Source organism: Panulirus ornatus, chromosome 63, assembly GCF_036320965.1.
Source record: "Panulirus ornatus isolate Po-2019 chromosome 63, ASM3632096v1, whole genome shotgun sequence".
NCBI lineage: Eukaryota > Metazoa > Arthropoda > Malacostraca > Decapoda > Palinuridae > Panulirus > Panulirus ornatus.
The window spans coordinates 24,551,178-24,564,571 of NC_092286.1; the positions used below are offsets into that span (position 1 = coordinate 24,551,178).

Sequence of the window (13,394 nt, forward strand, 5' to 3'; positions counted from 1 at the left end):
AAGAGATGGAAAAAGAAACATATGTTCAAAGGACTCAGCCTCCAGGAGAGAAAAGGTTTTTCGTTTTTCAAAACCAAAATTCCTCTCCCCTTAGAGACCTAAGAGCAATCAAGAAAGTGTCACCACAGGAAGGAAAAGCTTTAGGAAAATACCTAATGAAAGAACTTTGCCCTAAGCAACAATTTTGGCTTCAAGCTGGATTGTCCTCTTCTCACGTTGGGAAACATAAGAGAGAGTAACCACATCTATGTACAGGTCTCATCTAATAAGAGCATTTTTCAAATGCCTTAGATCTCTTTAGCTATTCTCATCCAAGTGAAGTTAGAATCTCCTCATATGCAATACCAGTACTCCATACAAAGAAGAATCAATACCTTGTTCAGAAGAATTTTTGGCATCCACACAGAAATCCTAATTTCTGTGAATTTCTCTATGTTCGTCATACATAATTTCTTTTGCAAAACATATGATACAGTGATAACGGTATGTTTACCATACTCAGAGGTAGAATTAGAGGCATCAAATCTAATTAGCTGCAAATGCTTTTCTGCAAAATCCTGTCCAAATTTGACTTTACAAAATGCTGCTGTGATGAAATGAAATGTATATCAAGTATAAGATGGATCAGATTTAAAAGAAATGCAAGAGAGCTGAGTTGTCAGCATATGAATACAAGTTGTAATCTTCAGAAGAAAGAAAATGGTTGATAAAAAAGCAAGGAGAATGCAGGAGACAAGGCAGAGCACTGAGGGATACTGCTATTGATAGGGATAGTGGAAAAGGCTGATCCATCAACAATTATGGAAGTAGATTCACCAGAGAGAAAGGAAGACATGAGAAAAGAGAGAGGGGGAAAGCCAAAAGAATAACATATTCAAAATTTGAATATCACCATAACCTGCAGTCTTAAAGCTTCTGCAGACTTGAAGGTTTCTCTGTCAATATGAAAGGTTACTTCCATAAGTAAGAGAAACAGGTCCTTTTCTTCTAAAGCTACCTCAAGTTCTTTAGAGAGTTCTGAGGTATCCCGCAAAATACACGAGACCAAAGGTGTTATTTAATCAACTGGCTGCTTGCAGATGAATATCACTTTCTCCAAGTATGTTATACAAGGAAGAAGTAATCCAAGGCAGAGCAAAGTAGGCTTCCTATCAAGTGATGCCTAATCCAAACATATCATTACAAAGATTTCTCCATTTAGCAAGATTCATGAACCACCTTCATACAAAAAAATTAATGAAGGATAACTTTCCTCCATTTGGCATAATTTTTCTTCCCAGGATCAGCCTGATCCCCCACCAAGAGTGACCAAAGAAACCAACCAAAGAAATGCTGAAACTATCAATATGGTCATAACCCAGAACAACTGACAAACCATTTAAGCCAGAAACCCTATAATCCATTCCCAAGATCTCATGCATGAACTAAATCTGGGATCATACAGCCAAACTGTGCTATTAAAGGCATCTCTAATTCACTGCAAAGGTTGCATTTTTAGAAAAGAGAAGCATAAGTAAATTTGGTTTAATCAAGGTAGGTTTCCATAGGAAAGGGGAGGTGGGTACCATTTCCAGCCAATGCCAAAGTTCCCCTTCTGGTTTAGAACTGGAGGTGCTGGTACCACTGGAAATTGGGGAAGAAACCTTGAAAAACTGTTAATTAAGGTCTACTGTTTGGCACATGCTGTTTCTCTCCAAAATAAAGCATTTTCATCCTTTGTATTTATGTAGGCCCCCCCCTCACTCACCAAATTTATGCCAATTCTTGCATTTCCCTTGTAAAAGGTTTTCTGATTATTCCCCTCTAGATAACTGATAAGGTGAATAGTCTAGATGGTATACTTCCTCATACCCTTGAGAGCGCCTCAATTATTAGTCGTTTATATCATAATCTCTGTCAACGATAAGAAACTCTTCCTTTTTGGAAGCATGACTTAGTCCAACCAATCCATTCACTCTCATGTCTGCTGTCTCCAAGGCCAAAAACTCTGCTTAACTATGATTTCTTAAACAATTATGGCTTTTGTGGTGCAAAGTCTGCTAATAATCTCTCTTATGTGACTAAACTCTGATCCTCTCCAGGGATTTTGCTGAATTCTTTGTCATGGTTCTCAATATCTCCAAAGCATACAACAGGTTGTGGTACAAGTCTTTGCTTTCTAAACTTTATTGACTTCCTTTTCTCTCTGTTCTCTAATTCGTAGCTTCCTTCCTATTCCCTCCATAATATCAGATGCTAATTGAAGTGATTTCTTGATTTCTCCCTCTTTTATGGACCAATTAAATACCCTCTTTCCTCTCTTCAAAAAAGTCCTTCTGTTTTCAATGTTTATTCTTATTCATTTATGTCAATGATTCCATTACACAGACTTCAACTCCCTTCCTGCTTCCAATACTCAAAATTTTTCTCACACTTAATTGTTTTTTTTTCTTAATTTAGAACTGCACAGCATGTGTGACAGTGAAGCAGTAACTCTCGTTAAATCAAATTGTGCAAAAATGCAACTAGTTTCTACCTCTATTTCTAAATCTTACTTCTTTTTTTTTTTTTTTTGCTGTCTCCCGCGTTTGCGAGGTAGTGCAAGGAAACAGACGAAAGAAATGGCCCAACCCATCCCCATACACATGTATATACATACGTCCACACACGCAAATATACATACCTACACAGCTTTCCATGGTTTACCCCAGACGCTTCACATGCCCTGATTCAATCCACTGACAGCACGTCAACCCCGGTATACCACATCGATCCAATTCACTCTATTCCTTGCCCTCCTTTCACCCTCCTGCATGTTCAGGCCCCGATCACACAAAATCTTTTTCACTCCATCTTTCCACCTCCAATTTGGTCTCCCACTTCTCCTCGTTCCCTACACCTCCGACACATATATCCTCTTGGTCAATCTTTCCTCACTCATTCTCTCCATGTGCCCAAACCATTTCAAAACACCCTCTTCTGCTCTCTCAACCAAGCTCTTTTTATTTCCACACATCTCTCTCACCCTTACGTTACTTACTCGATCAAACCACCTCACACCACACATTGTCCTCAAACATCTCATTTCCAGCACATCCATCCTCCTGCGCACAACTCTATCCACAGCCCACACCTCGCAACCATACAACATTGTTAGAACCACTATTCCTTCAAACATACCCATTTTTGCTTTCCGAGATAATGTTCTCGACTTCCACACATTCTTCAAGGCTCCCAGGATTTTCGCCCCCTCCCCCACCCTATGATCCACTTCTGCTTCCATGGTTCCATCCGCTGCCAGATCCACTCCTAGATATCTAAAACACTTTACTTCCTCCAGTTTTTCTCCATTCAAACTTACCTCCCAATTGACTTGACCCTCAACCCTACTGTACCTAATAACCTTGCTCTTATTCACATTTACTCTTAACTTTCTTCTTTCATACACTTTACCAAACTCAGTCACCAGCTTCTGCAGTTTCTCACATGAATCAGCCACCAGCGCTCTATCATCAGCGAACAACAACTGACTCACTTCCCAAGCTCTCTCATCCCCAACAGACTTCATACTTGCCCCTCTTTCCAAAACTCTTGCATTCACCTCCCTAACAACCCCATCCATAAACAAATTAAACAACCATGGAGACATCACACGCCCCTGCCACAAACCTACATTCACTGAGAACCAATCACTTTACTCTCTTCCTACACGTACACATGCCTTACATCCTCGATAAAAACTTTTCACTGCTTCTAACAACTTGCCTCCCACACCATATATTCTTAATACCTTCCACAGAGTATCTCTATCAACTCTATCATATGCCATCTCCAGATCCATAAATGCTACATACAAATCCATTTGCTTTTCTAAGTATTTCTCACATACATTCTTCAAAGCAAACACCTGATCCACACATCCTCTACCACTTCTGAAACCACACTGCTCTTCCCCAATCTGATGCTCTGTACATGCCTTCACCCTCTCAATCAATACCCTCCCATATAATTTACCAGGAATACTCAACAAACTTATACCTCTGTAATTTGAGCACTTACTCTTATCCCCTTTGCCTTTGTACAATGGCACTATGCACGCATTCCGCCAATCCTCAGGCACCTCACCATGAGTCATACATACATTAAATAACCTTACCAACCAGTCAATAATATAGTCAACCCCTTTTTTAATAAATTCCACTGCAATACCATCCAAACCTGCTGCCTTGCCGGCTTTCATCTTCCGCAAAGCTTTTACTACCTCTTCTCTGTTTACCAAATCATTTTCCCTAACCCTCTCTCTTTGCACACCACCTCGACCAAAACACCCTATATCTGCCACTCTATCATCAAACACATTCAACAAACCTTCAAAATACTCACTCCATCTCCTTCTCACATCACCACTACTTGTTATCACCTCCCCATTTGCGCCCTTCACTGAAGTTCCCATTTGCTCCCTTGTCTTACGCACTTTATTTACCTCCTTCCAGAACATCTTTTTATTCTCCCTAAAATTTAATGATACTCTCTCACCCCAACTCTCATTTGCCCTCTTTTTCACCTCTTGCACCTTTCTCTTGACCTCCTGTCTCTTTCTTTTATACATCTCCCACTCAATTGCATTTTTTCCCTGCAAAAAATCGTCCAAATGCCTCTATCTCTTCTCTTTCACTAACAATCTTACTTCTTCATCCCACCACTCACTACCCTTTCTAATCAACCCACCTCCCACTCTTCTCATGCCACAAGCATCTTACTTGTATTCTACTATCAAATTTCAATATACTATATCAACTCTGCAATGATAAACATGTTGGGTATAACCAGATCCCATATGTTATCTTAGGAACACCTCATAATGAACATCGTAATATCCATCCTTCACTTCATGTGGGAACTGCATGCAATTTCACTATTCTAGGAGGAACCTACTTCTAACAGTCCCTCATTTTTGTGGTCAAAATTTGCTACTATGATGTGTGTAGCAGACAGATCACCAAAACTTTATTTTTCTGTTTAATGGTCTGCTATATGCGATTTCTCTTTGGGTGAATTTACACAGGACATAGCCCCCGCATAATGTTAGGAATGGGTGTTGTATAGGTGCCACAATAATTTTCTTCTCATCAATTATTCAATATCAACAGGAGTCTCACTTGTCCTGTGATGCAGTAGTTTTCATATATGGACCAGCTATTCTTCTAACTGTCTATCGGTATGAGTGGAATCAAAAGCCTTTTGCCATATCAACTCACCTGAAAACTCTTCTCTGCAACCAGCCTTTTTGTCTGTCATGATGCATCTGTTTTTAAAGATATTTCATCCACATCCATTGTGAAAAGTCTGTGTGTGAACAACTCACTAAGGCCTGGACTCATGACATGCAATTGCTGTAACTTCCTGTAATTTCAGTATGGACACTGACCATCACGAGACATTCTTTCCTTGAACAGTGATGCTGTAGAATTCTATTTCCATTTTCCCCTCTCCCTATAACTTTTTGATCTTAAAAACACCAGAGGAATTCAAATACATTTCTTCTATGATCTTTTTATCATACTCATAATTTTTCTCTCATCCAAGGTGATCACAAATGGGTCATGTTTTTGCCTATGGATCAAATTATTTCTTTTTGCTGTGCTGCCTTCTTTTTGCCCTGCTTTATCAGCTCTACAAAATTATTGCAAGTCAATTTCTCAACATGGCATTTGAGCAGTTCTACCGAGTAAGCTTCTTCCAAGTCATGAAAACCCTTGGTTCTGCCAAGGTTGATTACTTGTAGCATTTCTAGGAAAGGCAAGACAAAGATTTTGACAACGTTTATACACTCCTGTCACCAGGTCTTCCTAACTTCATTCATGGTGCTGGTCTTAAAGAGATCATCCCATGCAAACTTGATATTCTTAATGAAATTAAAGAAGCTCCACTGGTATCACAAATCATGAAGAGGTCATGTTGGATTAGTCAGTAGCTTCAAGCAACTGAAAAAATGCCTCATTCAAATATTACATAGTATTTGTTATCATGATTCCCTGATCCACTGGTTGAATTACGGAAGTGATGATGGGCAGAAAAAACATGACCCAAAGGGTGTCGGTCATTTAGATGTGAGGAGCCCTAAAATATCATCCAAGATTGAAGTCCTAGCATTAGTGCTCCATATCTACACAAATTATTTAACAAATCAGCCTTCAGAGAGTTGTGCTGTTGTCCAGGCTCTCCACTGAACGGGAGAAGTAAAGTGGCTAAGACCCCTTAATAAAGCCCTGGGATTCTAGGAATGATATTTCTTCTTTTTTGTCTTCTTCTCACTCTCTCTCTTTAAGGCTCCAGTTATGGATAAAAGTCCACATCAAGGCCGGGAAGATGAAGTTACCTGATCTACTACGATCTCTCATTGCTGTAAACTGTTTATCTTCATTAAATCCCACATTATAAACTGTAGTTACCTCCATGATATTGTTTTATGAAAAGCTTGTCATATCAATATCAATGTTTGTAAATGCCATGTTATTATTGTCTCTTCGTTGTTTTATGGTTACAGCTCTACATTTTGCATAAATTTATGAATTTTGTATGGTTTGCTTAGATTATGCTTTGTATAAATTCACTAAATGTTTCAGTTGTTCCCTCCTTTATGTTGTTGATCTGTTATCTATATTTCATAAATGAATCTAAAGCCATTATGTGCTCCTCTTTTTTCCTAGTCTATAGATTGAAATCTCATCTCCAAACCACACTATTACCATTACAAGTTTACATAAGTCTTCAATTACTCCACAACATTTGTCAAAATTCTACTGCATTCTCCTAGCTTAGTTTTAAGTGGTCTGTATGTCAACTGTAGTCGAGGAATGAATTCTTAATACCAGTACACCGATTCTCCGGCACTCTTGGTTCTGAAGCCTTCCTGGATTAACTATTTTGCCAGACCAACTGTGGTCACATATTAATAATTCATCAATACACCTCTAACCCACCAATTATACATCTCCCATGTGTCTAAAGTACACCATGGACTGCTAGAAATTCAAATTAAACAAATATTAAATGTTTGAGCAGTAAGATAGTAAGTCTTTCCTTAGATTGTTTGAATCCTGTGAAGTCTTCTTTGTCTTCTGTTGTTAGTGTTTCCCCAGGTGTGCATCGTCAGAGTAATGCAATTTTGTCTGCATTATACACCTGCTCAGGACTGAGGTGCTCATCAGCTACGAGTTTTGCAAATTCGTCCACATACTCAGAAGCTTTTTCATGGTATGCACACCTGCTTTTCTCTGCACACATTATTCATGGAAATTCCATGACACTTCTTGAATCTTTGAAGCTAAAAATATTTTTCACTATAGTCATGCTCACATTGTAATTTAAGTTCTTTATGGAACAACTTAGCCTGGTCCATTATCATGCTACCTGACAAGTCCACTCCATCACTCTGATGCTTTCGAAACCATTCCATCATCACTCGATCGTGCTCAGTACTCTTACCATCTTTCATAGTTTTTCTAATTGTCATTTGCTTCTTGGAATTGCTGTGCGCAAAGAATTTCAATATTTTCTCCCTTTACTTCTTTATATCATACACAGTTGATGAACCAATACTGTAGATGTCACACAGTTTATGTACCGAAACACCACAGTCAGTTTTTTCAACTGTTCTACTTTATCTTGGATCGATATAGACTGGTGTTTACATTTGACACCACGACTGATACTCTGTCTGAGAAGCCATAGCTAGGGTTAAATTTAAGTAAAACAAGCTAAGAATCTCACAGAATTGCGGTATCACCACCAACAAGTGCAGTGTAAGAATGTAAATAAGTGCACCCTGCACACAACACCATCCGTGGCCGCCCAGTAAACTAGTCTAGTGGCCGCGGTAATTTCAAGTTCCCTCACGTAATTTTGTTGCCAGAAAATCGGTGGTGTACCTGTACTATTAGATCACATTTCCTATGACTTATCTTCATGAACTGCTTTCCTTAAAACTTATGGTGTAAACAGAGATAACAGTGGTACTGAGAATCCAAAAATATATTTCAAAATCAACTTAAGTGTAGATGGACACTCTGTACACATCTGACTTCTAGTCCCATCATTAAAGCTATCTCTGATTATATGACTGTTTACAGCAAAACGACTTTAAATTCTACAGAGTGAATGTAATACCTTGAAAATGATACATGGGGGTTGAAAAACTGACACAATACAATTGTTATACAAATGTTAAGATGCTGGTTTATTGTGCAGTTCTTTTTATACTTATTCAGTACTTCTTGCTTAAGAGTGGCAGTGCCAGCGAGAAGCAAAACAACAGCCTCATTTGGTCACATCTACTCCCTAGCTGTTATGAACCAAAACCAGAGCCCACCTTGCAAAGCATAGTCCCACATAGTGAATTCAAAATTTCCACTGACAGCTGCATAAGCCCCTGTTCAGTCCATTTGTAGCAATCTCACCCACTCATATCACATCACTTCAATTTAATTTATCCCATGTCTGCCTTTCACCCTCCTGAATATTCAGGCCCTGGCACCTCAAATCCTTCCACTTCATTTTTCCATCTCCTCAGTCATACCCCCCTTCTTACTCCCTCCACTTATGATGCAGCCTCTTTGTCTGTCTGTCTTCATACATACTCTCCATGTGTCCAAATAATTTCATCATATAATTGTTAGCTCTCACACTGTCATTCTTAACATAGTCAACCCTCCCAAAATATAAAGTGTCCTTGGGCAATTAATTTCCAATATATCCATCCTCTTCTCTTCTTTTGCATTCATGGCATCCACAAAACACCATCAGCACCACTAAATCTTCAGACATACCCATATCTGACCTAATAAACAACCAACTCTCCTATGAAACACACCTCAGTGCATCTACAACCTTTGCTCGCTCTCCCAGCCTATGCCTTACTTGAGCTCCCATGACTCCATCTGTTGCCATATCCAATTCCCATAAGGTAGATCAAATGCTGTCATTAGAAATTATATGTTAAAATTATGAGACAAATGATGTGCTGCCTTGATGTTTATGCGTTACATGGTAAAAAAAAAAAGGGATGGAATGGCAGTACATTTTTCATTATGAACACAAATGCTGACAACCAATTTCAAGTTACATATATGGTACTCACTAATTGTGCAAGTGTTACCTTGTAAATAGGAGGTTTACAGCTGATAAAATGCTTAAAGGGCTTTGCATGTACTTTAAAGTCTATAACTTCAGGTTAGCTATAATCAACACGTTAGATGAGATGCTTCGCAAATGTCATGTCATACAAAGTGCTTACAAAAGGGAAGGTGCATTAAAAACTAATATCTTAAAATTAGATATTTACCATTTGTTGTGAAACTTGGACACTCTCCGTTCAGGAACCCAAACCTTCCTGGTCTGCATGGTAGCATGATGGAAGCAGGAAAAGTTTTCAAGCAAGAATAGAAAGCAGGTTTAACATTATGTGGTGAGCAGAATGTAAAGCAAGGAAGTTGCTTGAAATTATTAGCTTTGTAAGTTGCATATATTAGGTCTAGAAGATTGTGATCATATCTACTTTTGTTAGAGAAATCTACTAAGTAATGAAAAACCACAATATAATGAAATCTATATGACAGTGATGATACATGGTTACTTGTGAGATTTGGAATATGATGATATATCTTGTAATAACAGTGCTAAAATAAAATATTATTACATGCTTAATCAAAACTTCATCACACATTTTCAAATTCTGGTCTTTAAATCTATCAGTAAAGAAAAAAGCATTCTATTATCTCAAAGCACTCACATTTTCCAACATAAACACACAATTCTACAATCTTTCAGTTATTAAATTTTCAAAAAGTAGTAACAGCATTGTAAGAAAAACTTTTTCTTTGATTCAGTCAGGAGTTAATTGAAAAGAAAACCACAATTCTACTATAGTTAATACCACATCTAATATGCATGCATGCGCTAACAGTGAACCCTCAAGTAAGCTGATCAATAATTGACTTTACAACAGATGTGCACTTATTGTGAATTTCAGAATCACTAGGTTTCCTTATTCTTATCTCTACTCTCATCCAAATTAGTTGAATCATATGCACCAGACTACAGTCAAACTGGATGACTTGAGTGTGTATAAACTTACAAACAGCAATTATTTCAAAATGTATTATAATAACCGAATAGCTCAATACAAAAATGACAAGAATAAAGAAACATGTGTAGGAAAATCATAATTTGTGATGAGCAGAATTATTTGTACAAAGAGGAAGTTTCACATCTACTTAAACACTTCATAGGTTTTAATTTTGCAAGCTTAGAATAATAACTTAGTCAGGCATCCCTATCTACTCTTCTGTAACAATACAATATGCACTTTCATTATATATAGTCTTTAATTATTTCTCTAACAAAAGTAACCTGCATACGTCTGTATCTCATTGACTCATTCAGTGATTCTATCTATCTTTTGGTAATCTATTTTCCACTTCATGTCATCTATTATACCAACATAAATCATATTCATCAATTCATAGTTATACCAACATAAATCATATTCATCAATTCATGATCATCTCTATCTATTTATCTATATCTCTGACATCCATTCCCTCCTGGAAAAACAATGAAGAGTCTTCACCTATCCCAGTTTTTACATGTCTCACTCACACACACACCATTCTAAGCATTTCTGCATAACAAGGAAATACAATCGTGAAGAACCTCATGCACTTAACTTTCATGATCATTTCAGTCCATTCACCTTTCTAACATCTTAATCATGGCCATTGTCAAGCAAATTCTATCACTTACAAACTATAGATTTCAATCTCACAAGTTTAGAATAATCACTTTGCCATGCATCTCCACATACTCTTCTGCAACCATACAGTATATGTGCACTTTCATTACATACAACCATGAAGAATTTCATGCACTTTAACTCCAATTACCATGTCACTCCAGTCACCTTTCTAACTTCTTAATCAAGGCTGACCTCAATAAAATTTCATCACTTAAACAATCCATAGATTTTAATTTGCAAGCTTGGTATAATCACGTAGCCACGCATCTCCACTTACTCTTCTACAATCATATCAACATAACTTTTCTTGACATGTAAGCATTGGCAACATCAAGCTTCATAACCACTGAAAAGTATGAGCACCTACTCATCCATTCATACACATATGGGTACTGCTTCCTATTTCCTTAGAACCTGAAAGTATTCCTTGCACAGTTCTACTTTCAACAATTTTCAGTCTGCCTCTATGGAGAACAACCTTCAGCAGGAACCACTAAATTTCTTCCATCCTACTCACATACAATCCCAACTCTCCTAACCAGAACTCATCCCTGCATTTAGTTAATTTTCCTTATCCCCTACATAACTATAAAAAATCCTCCCTTAAGCATCTCTGTCAACCATAATATCTCATGAAATCCATAAATGCCATATGCAAATCAGTCTTTTTCAAGTGCTGCTAATATACATCTTTCAAGGTAAATACCTGGTGTACACACCCTTTATCTCTCCTAAAATGAAAAAGTTACTCTCAGGTCAGCTGCTCTGTGCATGAAATCATGCTTTTAAACATCGCTCTTTTATGCACCTTACCAATGTAATCGAGTTATACCTCTATCCCTGAGGATGGAGGAGTAAAAATACTTCCCAAGTATTACCTGTATGTCATAGAAATGGACTAAAAGGAGCAGGAACCCTAGGGATAGGTGAGAAAGAATCCTTCCCACATATTTCCTGTGTGTCATAAGAGGCGACTGAATATGGCAGGAGCAGAAGGCTAGAAACCTTTCCCTTGCTGTAATTTTCAATTTCTAAAAGTTGGAACAGAAGCAAGAGTCCAGTGAGGATTGCTCATCCTCCTCAAAGGCTCTGGTTAGGGTGTCTGAAAGTGTGTGGATGTAACCATGACGAGAAGGGGTAGATAGGCAGCATGTTTGAGAAGAGGAACCTGGATGTTCTAAACCTTAACGAAACAATGATAAAGGGGAAATGGGAAGAATGATTTAGAGAGTCTTACTGGTAAAGTCTGGGGTTGGTGTAAGGGCAAGAGCTAAAGATGCAGCAGCACTGCTACTGAAGTTGTGGGAATGTGTGAAAGAGTGATGAAGGTAAATACAAAAGTAGATTACGAGAAATGGGTGATTTTTAGGGATATGCACCTGAAAATAAGTGTATTGGAGAAACAGAGAGCCAACAGTCCTGAAACATGGTACTGACTACCACTGATGGGTGACTTGAAAGTGAGAAAGGGTAATGTAGCAGATGAAGGTATAATTGGGGGCATGGGGTATATGGAGTTGTGAATAAGAATAGTGAACAGCTTGTGGAGTTGTGTTGAAAAAAGGACTGGTGACTAGGAATATCTGGTCTTTAAAAAAGTTGGACATACTGAAACTGTCATGGGTAAGAAGGCCATGTGGCCCATGAATTAAGGTTATCTAATCCAGCAGTGAAGAGGAACAGGTTATTTGGAATGCGAGTTTCAAAGAACAGAACTTGGAGGAAGTGGAGTGTTCAAGATACCCAGGAGTAGATAGGGCAGTGAATGGAACCAAGGTAGCTGAAGTGAGTTTAGGCTAGGAAATGAGGCCAAGGTTCCTGGGTGCACTTAGAGGTAACTGACTTTAAGGTCAAAGATGGTTATGTTTAATGGCAAGGTAGTCCTGTCAGTGCTGTATGGCTATAAGGCAAGGTCCTTCAGCAAAAATGTGACAAAGAGGGTGGAAATGTAAATGAAATGTATATTCATTATTTATTTATTTTGCTTTGTCGCTGTCTCCTGCATTAGCGAGGTAGCACAAGGAAACAGACAAAAGATGGTCCAACCCATCCACATACAATGTATATATATCCATGTCCACACACGCACATATACATACCTATACATCTCAATGTATACATATATATACACACACAGACATATACATATATACACATGTACATAATTCATACTGTCTGCCTTTATTCATTCCCATCGCCACCTCGCCACACATGGAATAACAACCCCTTCTCCCCTCATGTGCGCGACGTAGCGCTAGGAAAAGACAAAGGCCCCATTAGTTAACACTCAGTCTCTAGCTGTCATGTAATAATGCACTGAAACCACAGCTCCCTTTCCACATCCAGGCCCCACACAACTTTCCATGGTTTACCCCAGACGCTTCACATGCCCTGTTTCAATCCACTGACAGCACGTCGACCCCGGTATACCACATCGTTCCAATTCACTCTATTCCTTGCACGCCTTTCACCCCCCTGCATGTTCAGGCCCCGATCACTCAAAATCTTTTCCAATCCATCTTTCCACCTACAATTTGGTCTCCCACTTCTCCTCGTTCCCTCCACCTCTGACACATATAACCTCTTGGTCAATCTTTCCTCACTCATTCTCTCCATGTGA

General features: G+C 38.4%; 1 protein-coding gene across 1 annotated transcript in view; it reads right to left on the minus strand.

Moving 5' to 3' along the window:
- LOC139745988 (uncharacterized) overlaps positions 1-13,394 on the minus strand; it is a 134,986-nt gene that overhangs the window by 22,481 nt on the left and 99,111 nt on the right. The gene's annotated exons all lie outside the window — the stretch shown is intronic.